The sequence below is a fragment of the Diabrotica virgifera genome, chromosome 1 (genome assembly GCF_917563875.1).
Source record: "Diabrotica virgifera virgifera chromosome 1, PGI_DIABVI_V3a".
NCBI classification, from domain to species: domain Eukaryota; kingdom Metazoa; phylum Arthropoda; class Insecta; order Coleoptera; family Chrysomelidae; genus Diabrotica; species Diabrotica virgifera.
Genome location: NC_065443.1, coordinates 132368145 through 132381456, shown reverse-complemented (window position 1 = coordinate 132381456; position 13312 = coordinate 132368145). Strand labels below are relative to the sequence as shown.

The 13312-nt window shown below is 33.5% G+C and overlaps 1 protein-coding gene across 1 annotated transcript in view; it reads right to left on the bottom strand.

The window, feature by feature from the left end:
* Window positions 1–629, bottom strand: part of LOC114327019 (facilitated trehalose transporter Tret1) — a 49499-nt gene extending 48870 nt beyond the window's left edge. Inside the window, exon 1 of the mRNA XM_028275514.2 lies at window positions 442–629. The gene's annotated coding sequence lies outside the window, so the exon portion shown is untranslated. The remainder of the gene's footprint in view (window positions 1–441) is intronic.
* Between the last annotated feature and the right edge of the window lie 12683 nt (window positions 630–13312).

The following is a 13312-nucleotide window of genomic DNA, read 5'->3' as shown; positions in this document are numbered from 1 at the left end:
ATAGGCCAGTTATCTGCCTCACCCTATATAAGGAGGACCAAGTTTATAATATTTACAAAGAACCACAATAGATAGCCTAATAAAATCAAGAAGGTTGCAGTGGCTGGGCAATACGGAAAGAATGAACGATGCCAGAGTGGATCAGAAAATAGCATGGAGAGTACCTTATTATAAAAGAAAGAGAGGAAGACCACGAAAGCGATGGAAAGAGGCGGTAGTAGACGACCTAAAAGAAAAGGGAATAAAAAGCCTGTAAAAAGCTACATTATATTATATGCTACATAAGCAGTTAATAATAAGAAGGAGAAATCTACTAAGCAGTAATTTGGTGCTAAAAAGCCATTAGGTACACTAACTATTTTACCTATACACTATTCATTTGATAATTCAAGAAAAAAATTCTTCAACTGAACTATTATTTCTATCTTTTGACTGACTTACCAATAATTACCTATACACATTCCATATTCTGTTAGCACCACTCAAAATTCAAAACAAATTTGACACTTTAATAAAATGAATACAAAAAATCAAAGACACGAATAGAAAGAAAATATTAAAGACCAATAGGTCCTACCTACGTTCATACTAGAACAGAACCAAAACGAAATAATTTAAAGACTAATCCAAAGTATTCTGTTCCCCACGATAAGTGATAATAAATAACTATGTATGACAAATAATATAAATTAATAGATCGAAGATTAGTGCTAGAGCATTCACGTGTTATATAATATGGGTACTCCATTATTAGGTTATTATATTAATAGGTTATTAATTTCTGAAATTTATCTTCACATACATACATATACTATCTTCAAAATAGTTTTTTTATTTAGAATTTCCGCATCAACCATTAAAGGTTATTAGCGGGTTTTCCAGATTTTACAGTTATTATTAAATATACTAATTATAAATTGCGTATTAAATTACAAATAATAAATTACAAATTACAAAATGATACATATAATATAACTTAAATTTTGTGGTGTAGTAAACGTATGTCCTTAAGGAATTTGATTGTATTTGATATTACAGTTTAAAATATCTTTAAGTTTCTTTGCTTCTTCTGGTACGTTGTTGATGGCTCTTTCGTAGGAATGAAGAGGGCATTCAATCAATATAGTTGAATAATTGTTATTGGACATTCACAATAGGAATATTCAGGTGGTAGTTCTTTTGTTATGAGATGCTGGTGAGTTAACGCTGTATGTCCAATTCTTAGTCGGTTTATAATCACCTGTTGCCTTCTGTTTTCTGGAAATTGTAATTTAGTGCCAATCCTGGTTTTAACGTTTTTAAGGTTAGCCTTATTAGAATTCCACATTTGTTGCCAATATTTTACACAGTGCTGTTTAATATTGATCTTTATATCACTGAATGGAATTGTAGTCATTATTTCAGTTTGCTCGTCAGTAGCAGCTTTCTTTGCCAATTCATATACTTTTTAATTTCGTGCGATACTTGTGTGTGATGGTACCCAAAGAAATTTAACGTTTACGTGTCTGTTTTGTAGGTGATAAAGTGCTAATTGTATTTGTTGCAGGATGGCATGTACTGGATATATTTGCCTTAAGTTCTGAAGAACAGATAAAGAGTCAGTAATGGTAAGACATTTTGAGCTTGCATGACTCTTACATATGTCTAATGCTTTTAAAATGGCGATTGCTTCTCCCGTGAAAATGCTGCAGAATTGAGGGATGCGAACTGCATATTCAGAATTTCCTAGAATAAAGGCCGCTGCATGTCCGTTTCCAGTTCTTGATGGATCAATAAAGATCTTGTTATAGCCAGTGTATTCTGATATCCGTTCTTGATATAGTTTGTTAACGATTATAGGATTTGTAGTACTCTTTGGATAGGCCGTGAGGGATATATCAATAGTGGGAAAATTAATAGTCCAGGGAGGTCTAGTTCGTTGTGTAGGAATATCTCATTAAATTTTCCTAACTAGTGCGGAAAGTGATACTTTTACGCACGAGACTGCCGTTCACCCGAACGACGCGATAGCGAAGTTCGGGCAAGCAGTCGAGTGCGGGGAAGACACTTTCCGCATGAGTTAGGAACAATATTTTTTCTAGGGTCGTACGTTTGGAAAAAAGCCACAAAAAGTAGAGTTATATCAATTTTTATTTAGGAGTGAAAATGCACAAATTATTTCTTTGACAAGGTTGTCAAAACCAAACTTTCAATATAATGGGTTACCAAGACGACGATATTAATTTCCATGACGACTTTTCAAAACCATTGATATTTTCTACTGATTTGACTTTTGAATATTATGTCAAAATAATTCTATTTCAACGAATTATCAGTAGTAATTGCACAAGAGCTCTAAAATTCTATATTAATTTTAGAGATCGAGTGCAATCTGTTGCGATTATTAAATAATGAAATTTTCATGAATAAAACTGTTCACAACCAAAATTTTATTGTAATTTATTTATGTAAGTACAAATTAATACTGTTGAACACACAGTTGATATAAAATATTTTACGGTTGAAAGTCATCACTTTTGTAACTTTTAAAACATTAATTGGCATTAATGTCACTGAATATATTTTTTCGCAGCAACGAAGGGCATCTGACGTAATATACTTGACGACGGGATATTATCAAAAATTATCAGTAGTAATTGCACAAGAGCTCTGAAATTATTGAATTTTTTCCGAGTGACACCCTAACAACACAAAACATTCCAGGAATGTACTATCAAAGTTCTATTAATGTTTGAATGTACTGGACATTCAAGGAACATTCGGTGAATATCTGATTAAGTTATTCGTGGAATGTTACCACAAGACATTCTATGAACATACTACCAATATCCTATATTTTAAGAGAGGCCATTTACTATTCAATTTGCATTCATTTTCAAATTTGCTGCGCGTGTATATGTATTTAGGCAATCCATACCACGTGACTTCTGGTTCTGGTTGGCATGGCATACAGGTTACAGAGGTTATGTTTGTAATATCATTTCATTTCATCATTTCACTGTTTATCGTCATATTTTGGATTCATTTGGATTTCGTTTGCTGTATTTTGTGAACTTTATAAACTTTACCACACTGCAAAGTGATTATTTAAGGAAATTATTATTGGAGACACCAGATGTTTGGAGAAAGGTAGGGCAAACAATTTTTATCAATGTTCATTTTTCTCTGATATTTATCAATATTGATGAATTTTGCAAGCAATAACATTATTTCTTTTATTGTTTTAGATATTTATTGAAGCTGAAAATAATTGGGGATTTAGATCCATATATAATTCAGTCAGAATTGGATTTTACCATAAAGTGCATTCCACCAAATTACTATTATAGATATTATAGATGAAAGCATACAAAAGCCTTCAGGCACATAAATATTTTACAGTTGGATTTGTTTTTAAAGTTGGAGTAAAGTTGGAAGTCACAAGCAACAACTTCGTAAGTACCTACAAGAATATTGAGGAAATCCAGCTCCTGGATACTACTGGGCAAACTAGAAGATTGAAGAGGACAAAGCCTTTTGAACTAGTTTGAGTGATAGTGAAAAGCAGAGCATAATGCTTGTGTGCATGTGTATGTTAGAATAGTGCGGTTAGAAAAGCAGAGCATAGTGCTTGTGTGCCTGTTAGATTAGATAAGAGAAGCTATGGGTAAGCTCTTCATTTTAAGGAACAGTAGTAATTTAAGTTAAATTAAAATTGCTCATTGGTCAGAGTTCTGACCAGATTGTAATTCTAATGAACAATTCAATACAATGAATCGTCATCGTAGTGATGATTATGGAAAAAAATATACGACAAGATTTTGTGCAATAAAAATGTTTATATTTATCAAGGATGTATTATTTGGTATGGCTACATATACAGTCGGAAAAATGAAAGAATACCCATGAATGAATATATAAAACACGCTGTATTTTCCTGTCACCGTGTCACATAGAAAATTGTCCAGTGCAAGTAACAATAATTAGTACATGTACTTGTGCTGACCAGTTTTTTGTGTGACACGGTGACAGGAAAATAAAGCGTGTTTTATATTATGTTCGTTCATGGGTATTCTTTCATTTTTCCTACTGTACTTCTGGTATATCGTCGGTGATGTGACAATACCTCCTATCTGCTTTTTCATGAATTTTGTAGGAGATGAAAAACTTGTTTGGTCCACCTCGTGTTTTCATATATTTTTTGATTTGTTTTGTAGTAAATTCAACTATCTATTTACTTCAAAACAAATCAAAACTTACGTATGAAAACAGGAGGTGACCGTAAAAAAGTTTTTCGTCTCCTGCAAAACTCATGAAAAAACATATAGGAGGTATTGTCACATCACTGACGATATATTTCAGAGAATGTCTAAAAAATATACTTTGAATGTCCTAAGAACATTCATGGAATGTTTCAACAAGACATTCAGTCTAAACAATATACTGTGCATGTTCAAAGAACATTCGTAGACATTCATGGAATGTTCCAACAAGACATTCAAGGAATGTTTAAAATGCTGACACAGCACTTTCCTGGGACTTTCCAGGGACGTTCGTGTGCTTTTGGGGACATTCCAGGAATGTTTTTAATGTCCTGTGTGTACCTTCTAGGAACATTCCTGGAATGTTTTGTGTTATTAGGGCACTTTGACAGTTTTAATTTCACGAGCCGAAGGCGAGTGAAATTATGTCAAAGTGTCACGAGAGCAAAAATTCTATATTAATTTCAGAAGTCGAGTACAATTTGTTGCGATTATTTCATGAATAAAACTGTTCAAAACCAAAATTTTATTGTAATTTATTTATGTAAGTACCATTAAACTCACAGTTTTTATAAATATTTGACGATTGAAAGTCATCACTTTTATAATTTTTAAAACATTAATTGTCATTAATGTCACTGAATGTATTTTTTCGTAGCAACGAAGGGCATCTGACGTAATATACTTAACGACGGGAGATTATCAAAAATTATCGATTTAATTCAGATTTCTGTAGCTTTCTATTGGTCAGAATCTCCTATGAATGAAATAATCGGGTATAATATCACAAGAGAGTGAGAATAAATTGAAAATAATGCGACAGTTTTTCGAAAATTTGTTGTCTGGCAATAGACACGAGAGCCCGCAGGGCTCGAGTGGCTATGGCCCAATGACAAAAAATTTGAGTAAAAATGAAGCATTATTTTCTTATTTATTCTGACTGTCGTGTGATATTCGTAAGATTATTTTTTAATACGTATATTATGGATATTTTCTTAAATTTGACAGTTGTCAAAACTAGGAAACTGGTTTCCATTAAACAGAAACATTCTACTTAAAAAAATTTTAAAAATTCTATCGGTAATTTGCTACAGTAGATAATTTTCAGTATAATTTTATTTTGATTGGACAGAATTAAACACGTGATCAAATATCTTACTGTACAATTGGAAGTTAAAATCACTAAAAAATAATCACCTTAATTTGCATTTCTGTAGCTTTCTCTTGGTCAGAATCTCCTATGAATGAAATAATCGCGTTAAGTTCATTAAAACATGAACAAAAGAAGATAGATTTGAAAGAAATTAGTAAATAATATCTAAATATTAGTTTTTTTTTATTTACAAACTCGCATCAGCCTGTACGGCTATTAGCGAAAATGATAGTTTTGTTAAAAATAATAATAACTATAGAATACTACAATTAAATTTTATATAAACAGTTTATTGCTTTTAAGTATTGAAGGATCACTTTGGAACCGCACTTTGAGAATAGTATTTTCAAATCGTCCGGGATTCCGAATTGAACTCTTTCCGCACTGTGTAACGGGCACTCCACTAGAAGGTGTTTTATTGTCAGAGGGGTCTCACAAGCATAACACTCCTGTTGAGGATCTCGTGTCATCAGATGACCATGCGTGAGGCGGCTATGACCAAGCCGCAATCGCGAGATGATCACTTGGGAAATCGATTTGTGGAATTATCAGACCTTCGTTGAAATGTTGGTTTTATCTCAAATAACTGCTTCTGGTTTTCATGCCATCTGCTATTCCATATATCAACTATTTTGCTGTGGAAATATGATTTGAGACCTGACGCTGGAGTTGTTGGATAGATCTCTATAGCTGCATCCTCTAAGGCTTCTCGAGCATGTTTATTTGCCAGTTCATTTCCAGCGATTCCAATACGAGATGGAACCCACAGGAAAGCAACATTTTTGTGATTTAGATTCTGCAATTCTTGTCTTATGAGTTTGGCCACAGGGTGGGGAGAATATATTTTAGAGATGATTTCTAAAGAATTTAAAGAGTCCGTAATTATGAGAAAGTTAATTTGAAAACTTTTCCTAACATCACTTAGGGCTTTATATATCGCAAAGAGTTCTCCTGTTAAAATAGTGTTAGTCCCCTCTAGTTTATATTTCTTTATTTCATTCTGTGTTACAAAGGCAGATGCTACACAATATTTAGTCTTTGATCCATCAGTGAATAACTGTTCGAATGAGGAAAATTGAGAAATTAAGGTTTGATATTTAGAAATAATTAATATGACGATTGGTTTCTTTCTTATTTTCTGACACTAGATCCATTATTAAATGAGGAGAAGATATTAGCCAAGGAGGGGGAGTTGGTATTTTGCTAGGATAGATTTTGGGAACTTTAAGGTGTAGTAAGGTGTAAGTGAAGAGCAAATAATTTGGTGACATTGTGAAGAGTACCGCTTCACTGCATATGAGAGTACTAATTCCTGTCTTCTTAAATCTAAAGGTAATTCACCGAGTTCGGCCTGATGACTTATAATAGAAGTTGTTCTAAATGCACCACATATTATTCTAAGAGCGTTGTTTTGTACGATATCTAAAACTTTTAGAGTTAGATCTTGGAACGGATCAGATTTTTATATAATGTGAGTAGAGTCCTACCGTCCGCTCCCCAGTTTGTACCAGAAAGACATTTCAAGAGGTTTAGTCTTTTTTGACATGCTGCTGAAATATATTTAATATGCTCTTTCCAGGTTAAAGCTTGATCAAATATTAGACCTAGATATTTAATTGTTTCTACATATTCGAGTCTCTGACCTCCAAATTTTAAAGTAGGTATCTCCTTTATCTGCTTTGGTCTCTTTGAAAATAGGATACAGCGAGTTTTGGATGAAGCAAATTGAAAACCACTCTTTTTAGACCAAGATATAAATTTATCGAGTTGATCTTGTAGCAATTTGGCCATGCTCTGTATATTGTTTCCCTTTAAGGATATTATGAGATCATCAGCATATAATCTGGCTTGAATGGGTTCATTCATTGATTTGATTATATTATTAGTAGCTATAAGAAAAAGCGTCGGACTGATCACTGATCCCTGAGGTGTGCCATTTTCTTGATATTTCACATTAGATAGAAGACCGTTTACTTTTAGCTTGAAATTTCTATTTAGGAGAAAATTTTTAACAAAAGCGAGTATATTTCCTTGATAACCCCATAATTTCAGTATTGATATTATTTTGTGATTCCAGGCCATATCAAATGCTTTATGCAAATCAAAATAAATTGCAATACATTTCTGGTTGTTACAGAAGGCGTTATTAATATGCGTTTCTAGATCTACTAAGTTGTCGGTGGCCGATTTTAAAGGACGAGATCCAGATTGTTCATTAATCAGATGGTTGTTTTCTTCCAGACACCACAATAAACGTTTATTTATAATTTTTTCTAAAAGCTTACACATGACACAAGTTAGAGAGACAGGACGATAAGAATCTGCTTTGTTTCGTGGTTTATTAGGTTTTAAGATGGGAATAGTTATAGAGAATTTCCATAATCTGGGAAATTCATGTTTAGTCCATATACGATTGTATATTTTTAATAAAAATTTCTAAAGCTTCTTCAGGTAGGTGTTTCAGAAAAGAAGCTGGAATGTCATCCGGACCTGGAGATGTGTCCTTTAAAGAATCTAACATTTTTCTTATTTCTCTGATTGTAATAAGTACATTTATAGGTTCATGATTGTTTACTATGTTGATAGGAATCCTTTCTTTTTGTTCTTTATATGTTAGGAAATCTTTATCATAAATAGAATTTGAGGATGTTAACTGGAATGTTTCGGCTATTTTTTCTACGATTTCTGCATGGTCTGTTGTAAATGATTTATTGTCTAATTCTAATGAATCTATTCCTTGATATGAACTCGAGCCTGTTATCTTCTTTATTTTCCTCCAAACTTTTGATACAGGTGTGTAATTATTTATCGTTTCTACATATTTTATCCAGGATTCTCTTTTAGATCTTGTGGTAACCAGTTTGTCTCTAGCCCTACTCCTTTTATTATTATTATTATTTATTTCCTCTTACTCCGTAAAGGAGCATATGGTATCCACGAAGCTTCTCCATTGGACTCTGTCTCTGGCCATAGCTGCTACCTCTCCCCAGCTTTTTCTCATACCTTTGTAGTCAGCTTCAATTCTTCTTCTCCAGGTCGTTGCGGGTCGTCCTTGCTTTCTTCGTCCTGCTACTGTCCATTTTAGAGCTTTCTTTGTTATATCTGAGTTGTCCTTCCTCAGGGTGTGTCCCAGCCAATTCCATCTTTTCCTTTTAATTGCAATTTCAATTGGCTCTTGTTTGGTTTTCTTCCAGAGTTCTTGATTTTTTATGATGTTGGGCCAATATACTTTCAAAAATTTTTGGAGGCACCTGTTTACAAATACTTGGAGTTTTTTGACAGTTCCGTCTGTTATTGCCCAGGTCTCGCATCCATACAGTAATACTGTTTTAACATTACTATTAAACAGTCTTATTTTGGTGTTTTGACTAATTTGTGTTGACCTCCATATGTTTGAGAGTGTTCCAAATACTTGTTGTGCTTTTCTAAGTCGATGTTTAATGTCCGCCTCGATTCCATCATGTACGCCAAGTATACTTCCTAGGTAGTAAAATTCTTGTACCTGTTTTACTTCTTCTTTACTGATATATAATTTTTCCTGTCGGAGTTGACCTATTCTCATCTCAACTGTCCTATTGACATTTATTTGGAGACCAATTTCTGCCGCCTCTTTCTCCAGTTTACTTAGCATGTTCTGCATATCATCTGTTGTATGGGATACCAGGCATATATCATCTGCATATTCCATATCAGCCAGTTTCTTACCATCTAAGTAGTTCCAAGGGATTCCGTTTTTTCTGTCTATGGTTTTTTGTAAAATGTAGTTGAGACATATATTGAAGAGTAGAGGTGAGAGTATACAGCCTTGCTTTACCCCCTTCTGTATTTCTATTTTGTCCGCCATTTGACCCTTATGTAATACCTGGAATGTTGTTTTTGGGATGGAAGGTTTTTGTGGTCTTGGTTTGCTTCGTTTCAGTGTCTTTGATTTTAAGATTTAAGATGAGTGAGTTATCAGCTCTCTGCACCCGAGAGTCCGTTTCGTCGTCTTCTTCTTCTGCTTCTTCCACTTTTGTTTCTTGATTTTCTTTATCATTGTTTTCTTTTCGTTGCATTTCGTTCAAGTCTATTTTATGCATGTTAACTTTCTGTTCATTTTCCTTCTCATTTGTCAGTTTGCTTTGCTTAGTCGTCATCTTGGTTCCAGTTTCGTGTCCTGCTGTTAGTTTTTTGCATTGCTATCTTTCTCCTTCATTTCTACTAGCTTCTGTTGCATGTGATCCCATTTTAGTTGTCTCTCATTCACATCCATCTTCTGATAACCCACTTTCGCCACATTTCCTTTTTTCTTCTCTTCTCTAGCAACATCTCTCATATGTTTCTGGATTTTTTGTTCATTCTTTGTAAGGTCTGCCTCTATGAATATATCATTCCCCCTTAACTTTGCTTTCTCTTTTAGTATCTTCACCTTGTCCCCCCATTCAGCCATTTCAACTATGCATCTTTCTTGGCGGATTTTATGGGCCTTCTTTATCTTTGTTTTCAGCATCAGTTCTTGTTCTATCATTTTTTCCATAGCTTCCTCAAGTATACTGTCATTTTGAGCATTCATGGTGATTCCAGTTATTAATAAGTTGTTTCGAATTTTTTGTCTTTCTATTTTTTCCATTCTGTCTTCAGCTTCTTTGATTCTGCTATATACTGCTTCTTTTTCTTTATCCCATTCCGCCTTAACTTGGGTGATCTCTTCCACCATAGATCCATTTCTTCTTTACTTTTCTGTATCTCTTTTTCATGTCCTTTATATCCTCTCGAATTTCCTTAATATCATTTTTAATTTCTCGTTTTATTTCGGCCATATCCTCTTTAAGAAATTTATTAAATCCGCGCAACATTTCCTTTATTTCCTCCATATTAATTTCGGTTTGGTTATGTGTTTTCTCTCTTTGGGGTGATCTAGCAATTATTTTACTTTTTTGAAATACGTGTTGTTCCCCCGGAGATGTATTGTCGTCGATCCTTTCCCTTTTGCTTCCCCTTGGCGTCTGGGGTTGGATATTATTCATATGTCCGAACTCTCAGCTCATTTATTTGTATGTAAGCCGGACCTGCGTTTATTTATTTTGAGAAATTAACTGTTATCACGGGCGATAAGTTTGCCAGAACCGGTCGTTCCGTCAGATACCTGCGAGGCGAGCTTCTTTTGCACAGTTATCTTAATAAAAAAATAAACAAAACAAAAAAAATGTACTTACAGTTAGTGATTTTTAAATCTGCACTCACCCTTGCACTTTTTATAGCACTACTTAAATATATCTCTTATTATTTATAGTAACAAAAATGCCGTTAATTTTCACTTTCTTCTATGTCATTAAGGTATAATTAGGTTTTAATGGTAAATAATTAATAACAGCACAAGCAAAAACAAATTGTTTTTACACCCAACCGTCCTCGATCAAGTCTGAACATCGACTCCCTACTCCTTTTAAGTTCTATTAAGTTTTCTAGATTTTTGTGTCTTTTGTACTTTTGAAGAGCTTTTTTACTTAGTTTAATAGCTTCTTTACATTCTTCATTCCACCAGGGAGTAACTTTATCTCTTTCAATGAACTTTGTTTTTCCTATGGCTTTTATAGCTGCTTCGGTTATGATTTTATTGAATTGTAGAATTATTTCGTCTATTGTATTATCTAAACAAATCATTGAAGATTCACTACGGATAATTTCTTGAAAAGGCCCCAATCAGCTTTGTCTAACCTCCATCTCGGATCAGGCTTAACTGGCGTAGATTTAATCAAGTATTTTTCTATTAAAATCGGGTAGTGATCACTCCCATATAAGTCTTTTTCTACGTACCAGTTGTAATTTATTTGAAGAGTGGGCGTACAAAGTGAGATATCTATAGAAGAAAATGTCCCTGTCGATAAGTTTAAGTGGGTGCTACTACCATCGTTTAGTATTGCAAGATTTAACGTGTTCACTATATTTTCAATATTTTTTCCGGTAGATGTAGTTTTAAAGGAACCCCAGTTAGTGTTATGTCCCTTTAGATCTCCCAGTATAAATTTTGGATTAGGTACCTGATTTATTAGGTTTACAAGATGTTGTTCTTCTAGGTTATAATTTGGAGGTATATATATATATATATATATATATATATATATATATATATATATATATATATATATATATATATATATATTACATATGTTAACTTTTTGTGTTGTACCAATTTGTACAGCTACAGCTTCCAAATTTGTGCTTAGAGGAATTTCTTTGGATATTATTTGTTCTTTTACATAAATGGCAACGCCACCTGAAGGATGACCAGCATTATCCCTATTTTTAAAATATGATTTAAAAGATTTTAGATTCACGCAGGTGGAATCTTTAAAATGAGTTTCTTGAAGACAAATAATTTGTGGTGTGTATTGATTGATTAACAACTGTAACATAGCTAAACGAGTTTAAAAGCTATTTAAATTCCACTGTAAAATTTTGTTATACATAAATGATTATATTTTATTAAGAGCACAAAAATTAAAAAGTGGATGAATCACTTTCAGAATCCAAATTCGTTAAATTAATTTGTAAATTAATTTGTACAGCTAATTTTTTCCTCAATTTAGTGCAGCGATATTTTGTTGTTCTGTCTTCTAAATGTGGGTGAATTTCATCCAACATAGTGATAATAGCTACGATGTCAGAGTTATAATCCTTCGCCACCGTTACTACATCAGAGCAGCCGTAGCAATTTTCTAGTAGACTTTCAACTTGCTGACTGTTGAGGCAAAAAGGAGGCGAGTGATTTTCTATATATGTTTTAGTATTGTCTGAAAACTTTATGTTTGTTTCAGGTTTTTTTCTGTTTTGCTCTTTTTCTTATTTTGTGTTATAGTTGGAGTTGCGAATTGGACATCCTCAGAAGTAGGAGAAGAAACAGCAGAAGCGGTACGTTTTTGTGAGTTATTTTGTGTTGACGGATGATCTGACTTTGTATTGTCCACCAAAATATTTTTGTTTATCTCAAGATTCATAGGGGTATTGAAAGTTTGAGAGAGGGGTGAGTTTGATAGTTCTGGATTTTGTGGCGTAGATAGCTTAGACATATCTAGGGGTACATTTTGTTTTATTAGTGAACTGTGGTCTTTGATGGGTTGTGTATTATTGGAAGAAGAAGCGGTAGTGGTGTCAGAAATAGAAATTGCTGAATTATGGGCCTGAGTTATGATGTCTGATTGATTATTGCTTCCTGTAGGTAATATACTCATAGGTGGTGGAAATGAGGCAGTGCATTGTAAAGCATTGTGTCCTGCCTGCTTGCATTTGCAAAACAGTTGTGGCTGTCTAGTGTTAAATATAACCTATTTACTATTCCATCTTGTTCTATATCAATGTATTCCGGTAAAGATGCATTTTCTGGAGGCGAGATGTAAATTTGTCTTCTAAAACTAAGTATATGGCTGTAAGCTGGGTGTCCAATAACAAATATTCAGAATTCATATCCGATATTGAACAGAATAATTATACCACCCAGTAGATTGCACGAATTTATTTGTTTTTATATTCACACACGTAGATTATTAGTTTAGATCCAAATTGGTCAATTATCAACAATATAATTTGGAAATGACACGAAAGTGCTGACAAAAGTAGAATTATTTACCTTAATTAAATATACAAATCACGCGGGCATCGTGTCACCAATGACCCAATTTAAGCTTCTATAAAACCAAGATATCTGGCCTAGAAAAAGAGCATTCATCAGTCTACAACAGTCTTTAGCTAATCGCGTATCAGTAATTAATCAGTGTTCGGAAGTACTCCCGGGGTAGAATTACCCTAGTGTCGGTTCTATCAATAAATACCTTTATCGCTATTCGGTGTTTATATCCTTATCTTTATACGGACTTTATACATGGTCCTTATCGAGAAAAAAAGGAGGCCTACAACTACAGTCGACACCAAACGAACCCAG